This window comes from Lolium perenne, chromosome 3, assembly GCF_019359855.2.
Source record: "Lolium perenne isolate Kyuss_39 chromosome 3, Kyuss_2.0, whole genome shotgun sequence".
Classification (NCBI taxonomy): Eukaryota; Viridiplantae; Streptophyta; class Magnoliopsida; order Poales; family Poaceae; genus Lolium; species Lolium perenne.
Genome location: NC_067246.2, coordinates 324,570,369 through 324,589,741, shown reverse-complemented (window position 1 = coordinate 324,589,741; position 19,373 = coordinate 324,570,369). Strand labels below are relative to the sequence as shown.

The window sequence follows — 19,373 nt, the reverse complement described above, 5'->3', positions numbered from 1 at the left end:
CCCCCTAGGCCGCGCCAGGGTATGGTGTGGTGGGCCTGTGCCCCCTCTCGGTCCCTCTCGTGTGTTCTGGATGCTTCCGGGGATTCTAAGATCTTTGGCGTTGATTTCGTCCGATTCCGAGAATATTTCGTTACTAGGATTTCTGAAACCAAAAACAGCAGAAACAGAACCGGCACTTCGGCATCTTGTTAATAGGTTAGTTCCAGAAAATGCACGAATATGACATAAAGTGTGCATAAAACATGTAGATAACATCAACAATGTGGCATGGAACATAAGAAATTATCGATACGTCGGAGACGTATCATCTCCCATGAGGAGGGAGTAGTTCTCCATCGAGGCTCGGGGCTGTACCGGTAGCTATGTGGTTCATCTCTCTCCTATGTACTTCAATACAATAATCTCATGAGCTGCCTTACATGATTGAGATTCATATGATGATGCTTGTAATCTAGATGTCATTATGCTAGTCAAGTGGATTTTACTTATGTGATCTCCGGAGACTCCTTGTCCCACGTGTGTAAAGGTGACAGTGTGTGCACCGTGTGGGTCTCTTAGGCTATATTTCACAGAATACTTATTCACTGTTATGAATGGCATAGTGAAGTGCTTATTTATATCCCTTTATGATTGCAATGTGTTTTGTATCACAATTTATCTGTGTGCTACTCTAGTGATGTTATTAAAGTAGTTTATTCCTCCTGCACGGTGTAATGGTGACAGTGTGTGCATCGTGTAGTACTTGGCGTAGGCTATGATTGTGATCTCTTGTAGATTATGAAGTTAACTATTGCTATGATAGTATTGATGTGATCTATTCCTCCTTTCGTAGTGTGAAGGTGACAGTGTGCATGCTATGTTAATACTTGGTTTGGTTATGTTGATCTGTCATGCACTCTAAGGTTATTTAAATATGAACATTGAATATTGTGGAGCTTGTTAACTCCGGCATTGAGGGTTCGTGTAATCCTACACAGTTAGTGGTGTTCATCATCCAACAAGAGGGTGTAGAGTCTAGCATCTATCTATTTATTCTGTTATGTGATCAATGTTGAGAGTGTCCACTAGTGAAAGTATGATCCCTAGGCCTTGTTCCTAAATACTGCTATCGGTGCTTGTTTACTGTTCTACTGCTTGTTTACTTCCTGCAATATTACTACCATCAACTGCACGCCAGCAAGCACTTTTCTAGCGCCGTACTACTGCTCATATCCATTCATACCACTTGTATTTCACTATCTCTTCGCCGAACTAGTGCACCTATTAGGTGTGTTGGGGACACAAGAGACTTCTTGCTTTGTGGTTGCAGGGTTGCATGAGAGGGATATCTTTGACCTCTTCCTCCCTGAGTTCGATAAACCTTGGGTGATCCACTTAAGGGAAACTTGCTGCTGTTCTACAAACCTCTGCTCTTGGAGGCCCAACACTGTCTACAAGAATAGAAGCACCCGTAGACATCAAGCACTTTTCTGGCGCCGTTGCCGGGGAGGAAAGGTAAAAGGCACTCATACTCCGGTCCTAGGTAAAGTACTTTTCTGTTGCCGTTGTGTGAGTGCTCGAAGCTATTTCCTTTAGATCCTGCAATTGCATCTTTTTGTTTCTTGTTTACACTAGTTTGGCATAATGGACAACAATGAGCTTCTTATTCTATTTCCTGATTTAAGACATGGATGGTTTGATGCGAAAATTAAAAAACCTATGGAACATATTAATATGAACGCTTTGAACACCATTGTTGCTAATGATATGGAAAATTCTAAGCTTGGGGAAGCTGGCTTTGATGAGCATGATATTTTTAGTTCCCCAAGCATTGAGGAGAAAATTTACTTTGACGATACTTTGCCTCCTGTTTATGATGATTATAATGATATTGGTCTTTTAGTGCCGCCTACTATGGAGAGTAATTTTTATGATGATAATACTATGCCTCCTACACCTGATGAGAATAATAATGATAGCTACTTTGTTGAATTTGCTCCCACTACAACTAATAAAATTGATTAAGCCTATGTGGAGAGTAATAATTTTATGCATGAGACTCATGATAAGAATGCTTTATGTGATACTTATATTGTTGAGTTTGTTTATGATGCCTCTGAAAGTTATTATGAGAGAGGAAAATACGGTTGTATAAATTTTCATGTTACTAAAACACCTCTCTATATGCTGAAATTTTTGAAGTTACACTGGTTTTATCTTTCTATGCTTATTACTTTGCTCTTCATGAACTTGTTTATTTACAAGATTCCTATGCATAGGAAGCATGTTAGACTTAAATGTGTTTTGAATTTGCTTCTTGATGCTCTCTTTTGCTTCAACTCTTATTTCTTGCGAGCATCATTAAAATTGCTGAGCCCATCTTAATGGCTATAAAGAAAGAACTTCTTGGGAGATAACCCATGTGTTTATTTTACTACAGCAATTTTTGTTTTGTTGAGTCTTGGAAGTTGTTTACTACTGTAGCAACCTCTCCTTATCATGTTTTTGTGCCAAGTAAAGTCTCTATGGTAAAGTTGATGCTAGATTTGGATTGCTGCGCAGAAACAGCATTGCTGTCTGTCACGAATTCGCGCAGAAGTCTCTGTAAAAAAATCAAACAAATCTGCAAATTTACGTGTGTGATCCTCAGATATGTACGCAACTTTCATTAGTTTTGAGTTTTTCCGTTTGAGCAAGTTAAGTGCCCCTTCCAGGTTCGTCTTTACGGACTGTTCTGTTTTTGACAGATTCTGCCTTTTATTTCGCATTGCCGCTTTTGTTAAGTTGAATGAGTTTCTTTGTTCCATTAACTTTCAGAAGTTTTGTGCAATGTCCAGAAGTGTTAAGAATGATTGTGTCACCTCTGAACATGTGAATTTTCGATTGTGCACTAACCCTCTAATGAGTTTGCTTAAAGTTTGTGTGGAGGAACTTTTCAAGGGTCAAGAGAGGAGGATGATATACTATGATCAAGAAGAGTGAAAAGTCTAAGCTTGGGGATGCCCCGGTGGTTCATCCCTGCATATTTCAAGAAGACTCAAGCGTCTAAGCTTGGGGATGCCCAAGGCATCCCCTTCTTCATCGACAACTTATCAGGTTTCTTCTCTTGAAACTATATTTTTATTCGGTCACATCTTATGTACTTTACTTGGAGCATCTGTGTGCTTTTATTTTCGTTTTGTTATTTTCATTCTCTGAATAAATACATGCTTGTGTGGGAGAGAGACACGCTCCGCTGTTGCATATGAACACATGTGTTCTTAGCTTTATTCTTAATGTTCATTGCGAAGGTTGAAACTTCTTCGTTAATTGTTATATGGTTGGAAACGGAAAATGCTACATGTAGTAATTGGTAAAATGTCTTGGATAATGTGATACTTGGCAATTGTTGTGCTCATGTTTAAGCTCTTGCATCATATACTTTGCACCCATTAATGAAGAAACACCTAGAGCTTGCTAAAATTTGGTTTGCATATTTGGTCTCTCTAAAGTCTAGATAATTTCTAGTATTGAGTTTTGAACAACAAGGAAGACGGTGTAGAGTCTTATAATGTTTACAATATGTCTTTTATGTAAGTTTTGCTGCACCGGTTCATCCTTGTGTTTGTTTCAAATAACCTTGCTAGCCTAAACCTTGTATCGAGAGGGAATACTTCTCATGCATCCAAAATCCTTGAGCCAACCACTATGCCATTTGTGTCCATCATACCTACCTACTACATGGTATTTCTCCGCCATTCCAAAGTAAATTGCTTGAGTGCTATATTTAAACAATTCAAAAGTTATTACTTCTTATTTGTGTCAATGTTTTATAGCTCATGAGGAAGTATGTGGTGTTTATCTTTCAATCTTGTTGGGCAACTTTCACCAATGGACTAGTGGCTTCATCCGCTTATCCAATAATTTTGCAAAAAGAGCTGGCAATGGGATTCCCAGTCCCAAATTAATTAAAAAAAATAGACACTCCTCCATGGTATGTGATTGTTGGTCGGCACCCGAAGGATTCGGTTAGCCATGGCTTGAGAAAGCAAAGGTGGGGAGGAGTGTCATCATAATAAAACTAAAATAAAAAGGCACACCTTCATGGTATGAGATTGTTGGCAGGCACCCGAGGATTCGGTTAGCCATGGTTTGTGAAAGAAAGGTTGGAAGGAGTGCCACACAAAAATAAAAATAAAATGGGAGCCGCTCTTTGAAGGTTTGTCTGGCAAGGGGGTTAGAGTGCCCACTACCATTCGTTGACAACAACAAACACCTCTCAAAATTTTACTTTTATGCTCTCTTTATGTTTTCAAAACCAAAGCTCTAGCACAAATATAGCAATCGATGCTTTCCTCTTTGAAGGACCTTTTCTTTTACTTTTATGTTGAGTCAGTTCACCTATTTCTCTCCACCTCAAGAAGCAAACACTTGTGTGAACTGTGCATTGATTCCTACATACTTGCATATTGCATTTGTTATATTACTCTACATTGACACTATCCATGAGATATACATGTTATAAGTTGAAAGCAACCGCTGAAACTTAATCTTCCTTTGTGTTGCTTCAATACCTTTACTTTGATTTATTGCTTTATGAGTTAACTCTTATGCAAGACTTATTGATGCTTGTCTTGAAAGTACTATTCATGAAAAGTCTTTGCTTTATGATTCATTTGTTTACTCATGTCATTACCATTGTTTTGATCGCTGCATTCATTACATATGCTTACAATAGTATGATCAAGGTTATGATGGCATGTCACTCCAGAAATTATCTTTGTTATCGTTTACCTGCTCGGGACGAGCAGGAACTAAGCTTGGGGATGCTGATACGTCTCCGACGTATCGATAATTTCTTATGTTCCATGCCACATTATTGATGATATCTACATGTTTTATACACATTATATGTCATATTTATGCGTTTTCCGGAACTAACCTATTGACGAGATGCCGAAGTGCCAGTTCCTGTTTTCTGCTGTTTTTGGTTTCAGAAATCCTAGTAAGGAAATATTCTCGGAATTGGACGAAATCAACGCCCAGGGGCCTATTTTTACACGAAGCTTCTAGAAGACCGGAGGACTTACGAAGTGGGTCCATGAGGTGGCCAGACACCAGGGCGGCGCAGCCTGGGCCTTGGCCGCGCCGGCCTGTCGTGTGGGGCCCTCGTGTGGCCCCCTGACCTGCCCTTCCGCCTACTTAAGGTCTCCGTCGCGAAAACCCTATCACGTTCGACGAAACCAGAGAAAACCTTCCAGAGCCGCCGCCATCGCGAAGCCAAGATCTGGGGGACAGGAGTCTCTGTTCCGGCACGCCGCCGGGACGGGGAAGTGCCCCCGGAAGGCTTCTCCATCGACACCACCGCCATCTTCATCAACGCTGCTGTCTCCCATGAGGAGGGAGTAGTTCTCCATCGAGGCTCGGGGCGGTACCGGTAGCTATGTGGTTCATCTCTCTCCTATGTACTTCAATACAATAATCTCATGAGCTGCCTTACATGATTGAGATTCATATGATGATGCTTGTAATCTAGATGTCATTATGCTAGTCAAGTGGATTTTACTTATGTGATCTCCGGAGACTCCTTGTCCCACGTGTGTAAAGGTGACAGTGTGTGCACCGTGTGGGTCTCTTAGGCTATATTTCACAGAATACTTATTCACTGTTATGAATGGCATAGTGAAGTGCTTATTTATATCCTTTTATGATTGCAATGTGTTTTGTATCATAATTTATCTGTGTGCTACTCTAGTGATGTTATTAAAGTAGTTTATTCCTCCTGCACGGTGTAATGGTGACAGTGTGTGCATCGTGTAGTACTTGGCGTAGGCTATGATTGTGATCTCTTGTAGATTATGAAGTTAACTATTGCTATGATAGTATTGATGTGATCTATTCCTCCTTTCGTAGTGTGAAGGTGACAGTGTGCATGCTATGTTAGTACTTGGTTTGGTTATGTTGATCTGTCATGCACTCTAAGGTTATTTAAATATGAACATTGAATATTGTGGAGCTTGTTAACTCTGGCATTGAGGGTTCGTGTAATCCTACACAGTTAGTGGTGTTCATCATCCAACAAGAGGGTGTAGAGTCTAGCATCTATCTATTTATTCTGTATGTGATCAATGTTGAGAGTGTCCACTAGTGAAAGTATGATCCCTAGGCCTTGTTCCTAAATACTGCTATCGCTGCTTGTTTACTGTTCTACTGCTTGTTTACTTCCTGCAATATTACTACCATCAACTGCACGCCAGCAAGCACTTTTCTGGCGCCGTACTACTGCTCATATTCATTCATACCACTTGTATTTCACTATCTCTTCGCCAAACTAGTGCACCTATTAGGTGTGTTGGGGACACAAGAGACTTCTTGCTTTGTGGTTGCAGGGTTGCATGAGAGGGATATCTTTGACCTCTTCCTCCCTGAGTTCGATAAACCTTGGGTGATCCACTTAAGGGAAACTTGCTGCTGTTCTACAAACCTCTGCTCTTGGAGGCCCAACACTGTCTACAAGAATAGAAGCACCCGTAGACATCACAGGCAAAGAACTCTTCATCAATTTTCTGTAAGTTCATCTACTAATCCCTCTGTTAGGTGCTCTAAGATATGATCAGATTATGTCAATGTTCTTCCTTAATGATGTGTTAAATCTAACACAACATAATCACATTCCATGATCCCAGTCTAGCAAAGTTTGGAAGGAAGCCTTTGTAAAATGCCAGAGGTCCATGTTGGAAATATTGAAACCCTAGAATTGTTGTGTGTTGTATTTCCATGACCCTTTGAGAATATATATAGAGATACAAAGGGGAGGTAGACTTGGAGTACAAGATGGTACAAAATTCTAGTCAATCTCTATCCTAATATACACATATAGTCTAACATTTCCTGCACACACAATCCTATTAGTTGGAGCACGTGAGTACCTCTTTTACATAATTCTTCACCTTCCTTTAAACATCCTCGATCTAGTTCTACCAGGCAAGAAAGAAGTAGCTCTAACAGTGATTACCTGAGCTCGCTGAAACTTCTGGCAGCACAACCTTCCGTGTTGAATCTAACTTCTCCTCAGTGGTTATACTGCATGGAGCTTTTTTTTGAAATGGGGAGTGAAACCTCGGCTTCAGCATCATGATAATGCACACGGCCTTTTACTAAACAAAATCTGTGAGCAAAAAGTTTAATACATCTCAGGCATCGCCAAGCGTTGATACAAAAATCAACCAGCGAAAGAAAACAAAAAAGAATGGACTATGCCTCATTGTATCCGCCTATTGTGACGCCAGCCAGCCTGGCACAAGATTTCCTGAGCGACCATCTGGAACCGTGTGCATCCAGTATCCATAGCATCCCGCTGTTCCTCTGGTGACAGAAGAGCCCACAACTGGACCCAATGTGACACCATATGGATAACCTGCAAGAAATGAAAAGAAAGTTTTTTGTTAAAAATAATATCATTCCTCGCCCTCCATATAGACCAGCATAAGGCAGAAACCCCAATATGAATAAAAGCCTTAGATAGTCTATCTACTCCATTTAACCAATTACCAAACATATTCGTAATATTGGTTGGAGGAGGAAGATCAAAAGTAAAATTAATCGTACGCCATAGTATTTTAGCTAAAGGGCAAGTGAGAAACAAGTGTTCAATAGTTTCCTACTCTCCACAAAAAACACATCTTGTACTGAAATTCAATTCGGCTCCCGGGTGCATATGCTCCCTCTATTAAAAAATTATATTTCGAAATGTCAAAAAATTTTGACGAAAAATTCAACATGTACATCTCCACAATATACGTACGATCGTCAAGTTTCGCAAGGAACCAATATGTTTTGTGGTCTGTGTAAAAAAAGGGAAAATTTATGTCCTGAAATGCCTTATTTTTAGCATTGAATTTTGTCTTTTTTACACACAACACACGACAAGTCGGATTTTTATGAAACGACTTTGTGAGCGTGTAGCACATGAAGATGTGTGTTCGAATTTTTTTTTTAATTTTTTGAAATTTCAAAATGTATGTAGCATGCATTTCAAAATAAAGGGAGCATATGCTCCCATGTGCCAAAACACCATTCCCTTGTACCATCTTGTACACCCGTTCAAATGTCTTTTAGCTAAATTATCCTTAGTAAGCAGCACCTTATTACTCAAGAACCACATAAAAAATTTTATCTTAAGGGGGATTTTAACTTTCCATAAGTATTTTTTCAAATAAGGTGTATGGTCATTCATAAGATCCTCATACATAGATTTCACTGTAAATAGACCATTTGTTGTCAAATTTCAAACAAATTTATCATTCTCATCAGATAAAGTAAACCTCATAAGCTTTCGGCATAACTGTAACCATAAAGTCCATTTGTTTCCCACCAACAACCTTCTAAAACTAATATTTAGAGGTGTTTGGGCTAACACATGAGCTAACATTACATTCTTGTGATGCACAATTAGTTAACAGTAAGATGGAACTAACTAGGAGCCACCACAGCGATTTGGAAGCCTAAACCATCCGATCAACCCATCTAACGGTGCAGTGCGTTACTTAGCCCCGAAAGCGTTGTTAGGGAGATTTTTTTCATTCGTTGGTCGCCGTGAGGAGTCCGGTGTTCGTTGCTGGGCTGCTACTCCGAAGATTGAGTCGGGAGCTTTCTCGTGAAACAGGCTAATTTGTTGATTTGGCGATGGGCTGCCGCTCGGCGAGCATATTTTCGTGGCCTAGACCATGCCGTCCTCTCGAGTGGCCGGCCGAGCTGCCCGTCTGCCTTCTGCGAGTGGAGGTGCCTTATTACATCGCGTGTTTTTGTTCCTCTTATATCGTCCGTGCACCATCCCTTCGGAATCCATGGATTTTCCTAGGGTTGATTTTGCGGTGGTGGTGCTGGATTGGCGTGAGGCTACCAAGGTTATGCGGCATCTCGATTCTTATTGTTTCCCTACCTTGATTTGTCTCCCGAGTGTGATCTTCGACCCTTCTTATGTTGATTTCTCTTGGCTCTGGAATCTGGATGCAGGGTGAGGGGGCGGCGTGGATAGATCCGGTCACTTTGTGCTCCATGCCTTCAAGGAAAGTTGACACAATTGAAGTGCCAAATCGAATCCCCTGTCATGGCCATGATGAATCGAAGGTAAATCACTGGTCATGACTGTAATAATTGTTTGGAATTGTGGGTTTTGAGTTTACTCTGTTCGGTAGTGAATTAATTTGATAGGAGATTGTTCCTTCAAAAAAAATTGATAGGAGATTGTGGAAACAGAAACATGAGGGTGATGTAAAGTCAAACATGTGTGATGTTCATTGTGGCATGTGACAACAACAACGTGGAAGGAAGGCCATCAGTGGAATAGCTCGTCGAGGTAGTTCATGCAGGAGGAAAACCAGCCTGCCGCCAGGATGCCTGTGCTCTCAAGTCTCAAGCTCCGATGGAACTCTGCACAGAGGACCACTAAGCCACATGACGAACTTCCGTTGATTGATAAGAACGTCCATCAAATCCAGACCAGGCCGTGGTTTGCAGTTGGCGAGTCCCTTTGCAGCGCTCCTGAACAATTCATTTTCCTCCTCTGTTTTTTAATTTTTGAAGTGCAATATTTTGTACGTTTCCACTGGAGAGAAGACACTAGCGGAAATTGATTCATGCACTAAGTTTGCATCCAAAAATGTAAAATTCAATTTATCTGTTGACATATCTTGTTTATTCATGACTAACAGGAAACAGTTAACATCCAGTATGAAACCTGGCCAAGAAAAATTCGTTACGAAGCAATAATCCTTGGAACTGATCCTGATCGAACAGTGGAGTTCTTGTTTACCTTTCATGGTCGATGAATTTCCCCCCCCCCTTGACATTAGTAGATAACACAACCCTTTAGTGGATGACTGGATATCACAGTCGGTAAATCAATCCTTCTCGTGAAGCCTCACACAATTTGCAGAAAGTGCCAATTACAAATGGGAACCTAGTGCAGCAACATCAGTGCTCTTCTTCGCTATTCCTGCTCAGGTATACTTTTAATCCATCAATATTTATCCCTTTTGGTTTGTGATGTGAGTAGTAGCATGCCCAGAGTTTCTGATAAGCTTAAAGTGCAGATGCTTGTCTTCTCTTAACTTAAGTGGACGCTCAGTTTGTTGTGGCTATTAAATTCCAAGCTCCAGGTTTGTTTATCATTCTGCACAAGGACAAATGTTATAATGTAACATTTGGATCCCAAGAAAGACACACAACTCTATAATTTTAAACTTTTAGTATTGTAATGATTGTAGTAAAAATATTTCTGCATGTTAAGAAGTCATTACTTTCCCCTATGCTTAGAAAAGACTAATTAACTAGGAATACATGATTTTGTTTATTTCACATTCAGGGTAATTTATCCATAAGAGATAAGACCTACTATATTTTAGTATTGTGTGATTGCCTGTTTGCTTCTGAACAATGGTTCTATGTTGTCCTGCATCGCATGTAAAGTCCGTGGTTACCTTTTAGCCTTTTTTCTAAGATTGTTTCCCTTGTTCAGAACTGGTGAAATACTGAAATTAGAACACTTCAGCGCATACATATATTTAAGTACTAATTTGTAATATTAACTACTTTAGCATGTCCCAGGTGTACTAGCCATGATTATGCATAGATAATTACTACATATAACCATTTTTGCAGCCATGTTAAGTTTTCCACAACATCTTGTTTCCATGTTTCACGTGATGTCTAGGCTTTGCTGCCAACAATAGGCAGAGTTTTTGGGCTCTACTGTGTTTCATGTGGAGGTGATATATAGTTTATGTTGATGATGAGTAGCTTTTGAACCATAGATTGAGAGCTTAAAGAATAGATTTGGGAAGTTTTATAGAGCAATACCACTACTGCAGGGTGCAGGCCATTGATTGATTGCGTGTGAGCATATTCAAAGTCACCAAGAACAAACTTCTTAGGGATGTTTTATTTGTTGTGTTCTGTAGTACTACTGTCAAACTTCTTTGGGATGTTTTATTTGTTGTGTTCTGTAGTACTACTGTCTTTTTAGGATTAACGTTAAATAGATCGTTGTCTTCTTGAATTTATAAACATATAATTCTCCCGATGCTGCGCATCATTTTTGTCCATGCATGCTAGGTCCCATTTGAGGTTGGAAAAAATAGGCCTGTAAAGGAGTGGTACGATTTTTTATTTGATGTGAGTACATTTAGCTATTCTAGATCTGATTTACCTGTTGCAATGGGTTTCTCTAAATAATGTATGCAATCGAGCCTCCTTCGAATTGTGAAGGTCGTTGCAAAGATCAAATGCCAAATAAAAGTTGATTGGCTCATCTATTCAGCTGTTGTTTTTTATTAAAAAATTCTCTCCACCGCCGTTCCATGAGTTTGCTTAGAATCATTGATTCTGTGATTCATTCCATATGTTTAAAGTCATGTAATTCTAAGAAGTAAGGTGTTTCCAAATATAGCACTCTTCTAGCACAATTAGTGATATTATAAAATGTTAAAAGAAAGTATTTAGATAAGTGAATCAGTTATAATTTTTTAAAACTATGCTCTATCATCTCTGTCATGGCGTTGTATGTTAAGTTGTTCATCAAACATTTTCACCGTTCGACATCTTTCAGCCATTTTCCTTAAGATGGACGGGCGCGGCAAGGCGCGCCTTTATGATCTAGTATTATATAAGGATGGGTATTGTTGGGCTAACGAAGTTTTCCCCAACCAAACATCTTCCAAAAAACGAGTATTAACTCCATTTCCTATTTTGAAGAAACCTCTTGTAAAAAAATCATCCTTAACCCCCATCAACCCCTTCCAAAAAGGGGAGTCTGTGGGTTTAGCTTTTACCTCAGATAGGGTTTTTTGTCTTAGGTATTTACTATGTAGCAATTCTTGCCACACCCCTTCCTCACTCATAAGTTTATAAAGCCACTTGCTCAATAAACATCTATTTTTGAGTTCAAGGACCTCAATACCTAGACCCCCTTGATCCTTGGGTCGGCAGACAATATTCCACTTTGTAAGTCTATTTTTTTTTATTTTCCTCAGATTGCCAAAAGTATCTTGATCTATAGAAATCCAATCTTTTCCTTACCCCAATAGGTATCTCTAGGAAAGATAACATGAACATCGGTAAGCTTGTTAAAACTGAACTGATAAGAACAAGTCTATCACTATAGGATAGTAATTTGCCTTTCCAGCAACCCAGTTTGCTTTCAAATCGGGTCTCCACTGGGTACCAATCAGAATTTCTAAGCTTTCTATAGTGAATAGGTATACCTAAATATTTAAAAGTTAATGCACCGGCATCACTTCCAAATATATGTTTATACTGATCAACCTCATCCCTTGCCTTACCAAAACAAAAGATTTCGCTCTTATGAAAATTAATTTTGAGGCCAGATAGTTCTTCAAAAAGACATAAAATTAGTTTCATATTCACAGCTTTCTGGAGGTCATGTTCCAAGAAAAGGATAGTATCATCGGCATATTGTAAAATAGAGATCCCCCCTCAACAAGATGAGGAATAGGACCCCCTACTTGATTATCATTTTTTGCTCTCTCAATTATGATAGCCAACATATCCACCACAATATTAAAAAGGATAGGAGACAAGTGATCACCCTATCGCAAACCCTTTCTTATCTGGAAATATACTGCATGGAGCTGAATTTTATTTTAAGCTATCACTTGTCTTGAGAAGTTCCTGATGAAGATACACGCGGTAAGTTATCCCTTTTCTTTCTCATGCATAAAACTGAATTGTAGTTGTAGCAGAGCAAGGACCGCAGGGAAAAACTTACAGTGTGGCTTATGCTGCTAGGTAGTTGTGCTACCATCCACAGACTGGAGAAGAGTCTGGAGATTGACTTGACGAATTACAATGGTCTTCTAAATTAGATGAAGGATCAGCCATTCTTGAGGCAAGCGATACTGTTACAAGGTTGCTGCTGTCTCCTACAACAATCCACAATAGCTCGTATTCTTATATTGGCTGATATATCATGACAGTAATTTTATACAATGCATCTAAATGAGGACAGTATGAAGAAATTGACTAACCTTGAGGAGTGGCGTCCGATCCCGCGGGCGAGGAGGGTGGCGCCGTGGCGGCAGCCAAGTCTGATCCTACTGTGGAGGCTGGCGGCTCAGAACCAGCCGGTGAAGAGAGTGATGGCGCATCAGCCTTGGGCGCGGAGGATAAGGTGTCGGTTAGGCGTCGGCCGGGGATCTCGTACCTGATGAGGGGGCGGCGGCCGAGCTGGCTGCGCCGGGAGAATCGTAGGATTCGGTTGCTGGGAGGCGTGCGGTGGTCTTTAGGAGGCAGGCCTTCGAAGGGGAGTGCCACGCGGCGATGGTGCTCCTACAGGTCAATGGTGGCAGCGGCGCCCAAACTTGGCAATTGAACAGGAAGGGTCGACATATAGTGATCGACCGCTGGGATTAAAAGTAATCGACCATTGGGATTAAAAATAATCGGCTGCTCATATGTACAGTTTTGGCTGTCGAAGTATCATACATGTTAATTAAATGATATGAGTTGTTTTAATCAAGGGTTAAGAAAATTCGGAGTGGACGGGGTTCCGTCCCAATCACCGTAAAAGAGCTCATTGATAGCACGTGCAGGGTTTGTCCTCTTGTGTATTGTAATACTCCTCTCAATTATAGTAAGAGCGTCTCCGTGCGTTTTATGTTTTTTTCAGTTTGGATTTTCCAGGTAAAATATGTGTTCTTATTCTTTGTTTGATCTACTTTTATTACACGAGTTTGTAACAACACTTGTTGGTGAAGAAACATTTTTGTGGATAATAGAAGATGGTGAAGTAGATGATATATATGTAGAAGAATATGGCGAACGAGTCCGACAACAACAAAGAAGATAGTGTCTATGAAGTCATGAAGATGACATGGATCCGGCTAATAATGAAAATGATAGTGTTATCAGGAAGATAAACCTAATTTTTGTACCAGTCCCATCTACTTAAGATGACGCTGGTCCACCTAATAAGGTTGAGTAGAATGGAAAGAATAAAACGACGCAGTCCTTGCTGCCTCTGCTACTCGTTTGAGAGATGACTGAGAGAGAGAGAGAGAGGGGAGAGACATATTTTGCTGCCGGAGCTCTATTTGCTCTATTTGTTTTGATACATATTGGTTTCAAGGAGAGATGCATATACGAAATTGCAAAATTACAGGTGAGTGGGTTAGAACACATCAATAATTTGGTGAGTTAAAATTGGCGACTTGGTAATCAAATGAATTTGGTGACAGGGTAAGACTTAATCTTGTGGTCAATATGTTGCACTGTTATTTAAATTAATTAATTGAGACGGGAGTTGCACCTGCACAATAACTACCTAGTATTGTAAACTTCAGATCTGATCGTGCAGGTAATATTCATGATGTGCATTAACATGGTGTTTTAGAAGGTGCCTCAAATTTGCAAATATCATGATATTAAAATAACAGAGTGGACTTCAACGGCCACAAGCCACAGCTGAAACACTAATATTTTGAACAAACAACAAGGAAGGATTTACCGAAAATAAACGTACACAAACCATACTTAGCATCTATTTTATCTCAATGTACTAACTACTGACCTAAAAATAAGTAGTACCTAAAATAAGGTACTTGAGATAACGACCCAACAAGAAGGCTATCTAGTAACAAGTACTACCTAAAACTATTGAAACAAAGGCTAACAAAATAATCTCAGAAAATTGTTCGATGAAATGTAAAAGTCTCATTATTTTATCCTCGATGATGCATCGGACATCAGTGCCTTGGTACACGTACTAGTTTTTTTTGTAGCATAATTCGCATACACAAACACCACTCTTGAAAAATGACCCTTCACAGTGGTGTGACTGAACATATGATGAGGAGTACTTCGCCTCAAGCTTACACTGGATTTTGCATACCCATTTAGAACAGAAAGAACTCATGACAACAAATTGCCGACAGCTCCCTGGAGGAAATATATCCATATATCAGTATGCATTTTAATCAGAAGAACTTATCTTAAAAATGTAAAAAAAAACTACTACCCTTTCAGTTTGTATATGTAGAACAACAACAAAAATATATCACCAAAAACCATGTGAAAAAGGTGAAACGTTAGAATTTATCTCCCTATAGTACGATTTGAAATACTTTGTACGCACATGTACGTAAATAAAAGACACAAACCTGCAGATGTTGGGTCTGCATTCATGAGCAGCACTAAGAACAAGCATAGAGTGATGTGCCTCACGTCCATACTTTGATTTGAAGATAGAACGTACTTTTTTAGTGGTAGTGCGAGTGGTTTGGCTAAAGATCGATGGGTATAGATTCATCTATGCCGTGTATAAATAGGGATCCTCTAGTTCTAATAATAGAAATAGATGACTAGTTCCTAGCTGACAGTAGAGGGGATATTCCTTCTGATCAGCCATGCATACATCACGTTTTAGTAATAAAAGATCAGATCCCGTTATCACTTCTCCTGAGCCTTATGATTTTTTCTTACCGAGTTTGTGCTTCCATCTGTCAGCTTAGGGTGAGTCTAAATATGGCAACCGTTGATCCAGCCACTTAACCGGATCTCTTCTGGAGCGGATCCGGATAACCTTTTTTTCATTCTAACTAGACCTCTTCCTCACCTTTACCAGAACCGTCCGGTGCGGATATTCAGCTTTTCATTCTAACTCGATCTCATGGGAGCTAGCTGGATCTTACATGACCTGTGGTCGATCGCGTGTCGTTGATCATTTCACATTCAGTTGTCGCCGTTGTCATCCGTAAGCACCAGCAAATTTGGGCTGCGTTGGCAACCGTGTTTACTTTTTCCACTCGTACTACAAATCTACAATTACTTACTAGCTGGATGCCACGTGTTTTTTTAAACTCTTGTCATAAATTTAAAGGTAATACACATGAGAATTGAGGTGGGTATAAAGAGGTAGCCATGCACCCAAAAATATCAAGATTCTACTTTGCTTAAATTTAAACTATAATTCATTATCACGTGCATCACCCCACAATTTACGAGCTCGGATAATACTTGCTCGTTTTGTCTCCACGCCTCGCTCTTCCTCGTCTTTCTCTCATTATTATTTTTGCATTTTCATGTTTTTTGCACAAATGAATTCTGCATCCATGTCCGGAGTTAGTCTGCAACAAAAAATAATCAAAATGGAGGATGAGACCTTGTCCTCTGCATGAAAAATATACATATGTATTAGATTATTCAACAAAGGTCTGACAAAGAAATACAACAAAACATCTGAAGCCACCATACAACACCTACAAATCAGACAATAGGTGAAGATCATGCCAACATAGTCTTACACACCATCAACTAGGAACCAATGACATCACATACCACAAGACACCCTCTAGGCGAAGCGGTACCGCCCAACCGATCTAGAAACCTATTAGAGAGTACCTTATGCACATGCTACATAAGCCATCACCATCATCAAACCGCCGAGCAATCTTCAGGATAAAGATCTGGACAGTCTTCACCAGTTCAGCCGTTGATGCCACCATAACGCAAGACAACGCCCTCTCCCCGACGAGTCCATCACGTCACCTCCATCACCGAGAACCCATTGCGCCACCCCGTCGACGCTCGCCGTCAACCTCTTGCCTCCTTCATCTAGCAGCTGCTCCAAAAACAACGGCCCCATGAGGGAGTGCGACACGGATAGCGTCACCATATTTTGATCCGCTATACCCAGATTTGGGGCTTCCCGCGGAACAACGTGAGTGCCTAGACCGTGGCGTCAAAGGTGACACCTTCAACAAAGTAACGACTTGCAGATGCCGCTATCACATGCCATGACCGGAGTCGGGGCTCTGCTTTCACCAGCAGCCAAGCCTCCCCAACTAACCGCCGCTGCTAGATGTGGAATCAAAAATCCACAACAGCTAGACCAGCCATCACCGACGAAGGATTCCACCTCCACCGCCATGCCCGAGGGGGCGGTGCCCCAGCTTCCTCGTGATGCGAAGGAGACCCTAGAGCACCTCATCTACCACATTAGAGACAATGCAACGTGGACGGTGTTTAGGCCGCGACACCTCTGAGCCCATTTGGGCCCAGAATGGGCCCCTCCTGGATCGTCACCACCGCAATCGCTACCCGCTGACCTAGCTCAAATATCCCCGCTGATAGTCAACCGCTACATTGTTGTTGAGGTAGATCAGACGCCGCCACCGCCATACTCTAGATCGCGACCAACGACAATCAATTAAGAGCAGATACAATAGTAGGCTTATAGCCTGCCTACATGGCACTTTCGCATATGTGGAAGAGAGAGACATGAAAAAATAGGGGCAGTGGCCTATAATGCAAGAGCTAGCTGCAACACGTGCTCCTAGGCACTTTGTTAGAGTGAGCTATGGGCCATATACTAATAAAATAGTACAATCTTATAGCTAACTATAACTATAGATGACATGTCACTATCGTATAGCGAGCAACTGACCCTACTATTAAACTTGCTCTAAATGAGCATCAAGAAGACACAATTCATTTATGACAGGTCTATGTCCATCTACTAAATGCATCACCTCGAGAAAAAAGAGCCTAGGTTTCAGTGTTGCCCTTGAGCTCGTGCTTGCGACCCATGATGGCTTCCGCATCAGCGACGTCAAGTCCTCAACGCCACCTTGAGCTCTAGCTCGCGAGCTAGAGGTAGTCATTCTGGAACTTGCTTGTTCTGAAACAGGTTGACGAGCTATTCGCTCTCGACTGAGCCCACCAGGCGGCCGTGGCCGAACTGGAAAAAGTGAGCATGGCCCTGCAAAAAGATCTTACCAATATGCGTAGTGCTCGCGTGTCACACTGGTTGAAGAAGCCCTCTGACAAGAAGAGGAGAGGCTTCGGTGGTGGCCCAACGTGAAGCAGACACTCGGGAACAAGTCGGGAACGCCAAAGCCAAAGTATCCTCCCTGCAAGAAGCCCTCGCCGCCAAGGCTGAGGAGATGACTACCCTGCAAGTACATGAAGAAGGATCCAAGTAGGGGCACACCAATTAGGATCGAAGGCCGAACTCCACCCTCTGTGACCACATCATCGAGACATCGAAGATCTGAAAAATCATCGATCGAAAGGCTAGGGCGATGGAGTATGTAGTCACGACCCCTACATCATGGAGCCCTAGCTTCGTTCATGAACGTCTCGCATACCTTACCCGTTTTTCGATGAGGGCCGTGACGCAACTTATTGGCATCGAGACGCACATGGAGGACCTGGTCAAAGAAGAAGCTAAGAAGGTGGCTCCAGAGACAACCCTCTTAATCTTAACGCACATGTACGCTCGTGAGCCCTGCTTCCCCACCCACGCCATCTTCAATGAGATCGAGACAAAAGAGGGCAAGAATGATGCTAAGAAGGCGATGCCCCCCTTAATCACCATGATCACCGAGAAGATGGGCCCCAAGGTGGACCCTAATGGTGACAATGAGTCTGATCTTAGGTTTCCCTTTAATTGATCTGTATCTGCACGTGTAGCAATGCAAATTTTGTTTTTGTGTATGCCCGGTTTGGCGCCTTCTTATTGCTCAAGCCTCATCGTTTTTTCCAGCTTGGCACTGCAAACTTCGCTTGTACATTTATGTGACACCCTAACTCAACGATTGCTTTTACCTTTTGCATGATTGGTTGATGACACTGGTGTGCAGTTTGCATGGGATGCGAGCGCCCCTCCCCAGGCTTAGGGGCGTCAACTCCTGTTATCATCTATTATTCATTATTTTGAAGCAATCGCTGAAGTGAGACCGCTAATGTCGCAAGAGATTGAGTTGAAAAGTCAATCAAACTCGCAGTTGGCAGGACTCTTATGTGAGGAGGGACTTAAGTGGTACCAAATATTGAAGGCCCAATTCCTTTTGGAAGAAGACTCGAGTACGAGATTCTTCTATAGAGTCGCTAATGGTAGACACATGAATGAACTCATTAATTCTCTTATACAAGAAGATGCTAATATTCAGAACACGAACAACTCAAATTATATATTACAAAGTATCATAAAGGTTTGTTCGGAGACCCAGAGGAAAGTGGTCTCTCTATGGATGAAATCTGGATTGGTAACGTACCTCAGGTATTCCACGAGGAAACCTCTTTAAAGCATGGTTTTTAGATGGAGCACAATATAGCCCCGGGTCGAGATGTTTTTCCTGCGGAGTTCAATCTAAATTTCTAGGAGATAATCAAGTCGAACTTGATGGATCTTTTTGGTGCTATTCACATGTAGGAAAACTTGAGCTTTTCCATATTAACAGTATAGACCGATCTACCTTATTAATGTTTGCTTTGATATTTTCACGAAAGCAGCTACAATCTGGCTTAACTCAGTGGCCAATCATGTGGTTCGCCCTACTCGGACTACCTTTATCCAATGAATATACATTCTTAATGGGTTGGTAACCTTGCACGAA

At 41.1% G+C, this 19,373-nt stretch overlaps 1 long non-coding RNA gene across 1 annotated transcript; it reads right to left on the bottom strand.

Moving 5' to 3' along the window:
* Positions 1-14,418: 14,418 nt before the first annotated feature.
* LOC127338869 (uncharacterized) lies at positions 14,419-15,252 on the bottom strand. The gene is made up of 2 exons (XR_007874527.2): positions 15,135-15,252; positions 14,419-14,913 (listed from the first exon to the last, which is right to left on the bottom strand). It is a non-coding gene; the product is annotated as an uncharacterized lncRNA (long non-coding RNA).
* Positions 15,253-19,373: the final 4,121 nt, after the last annotated feature.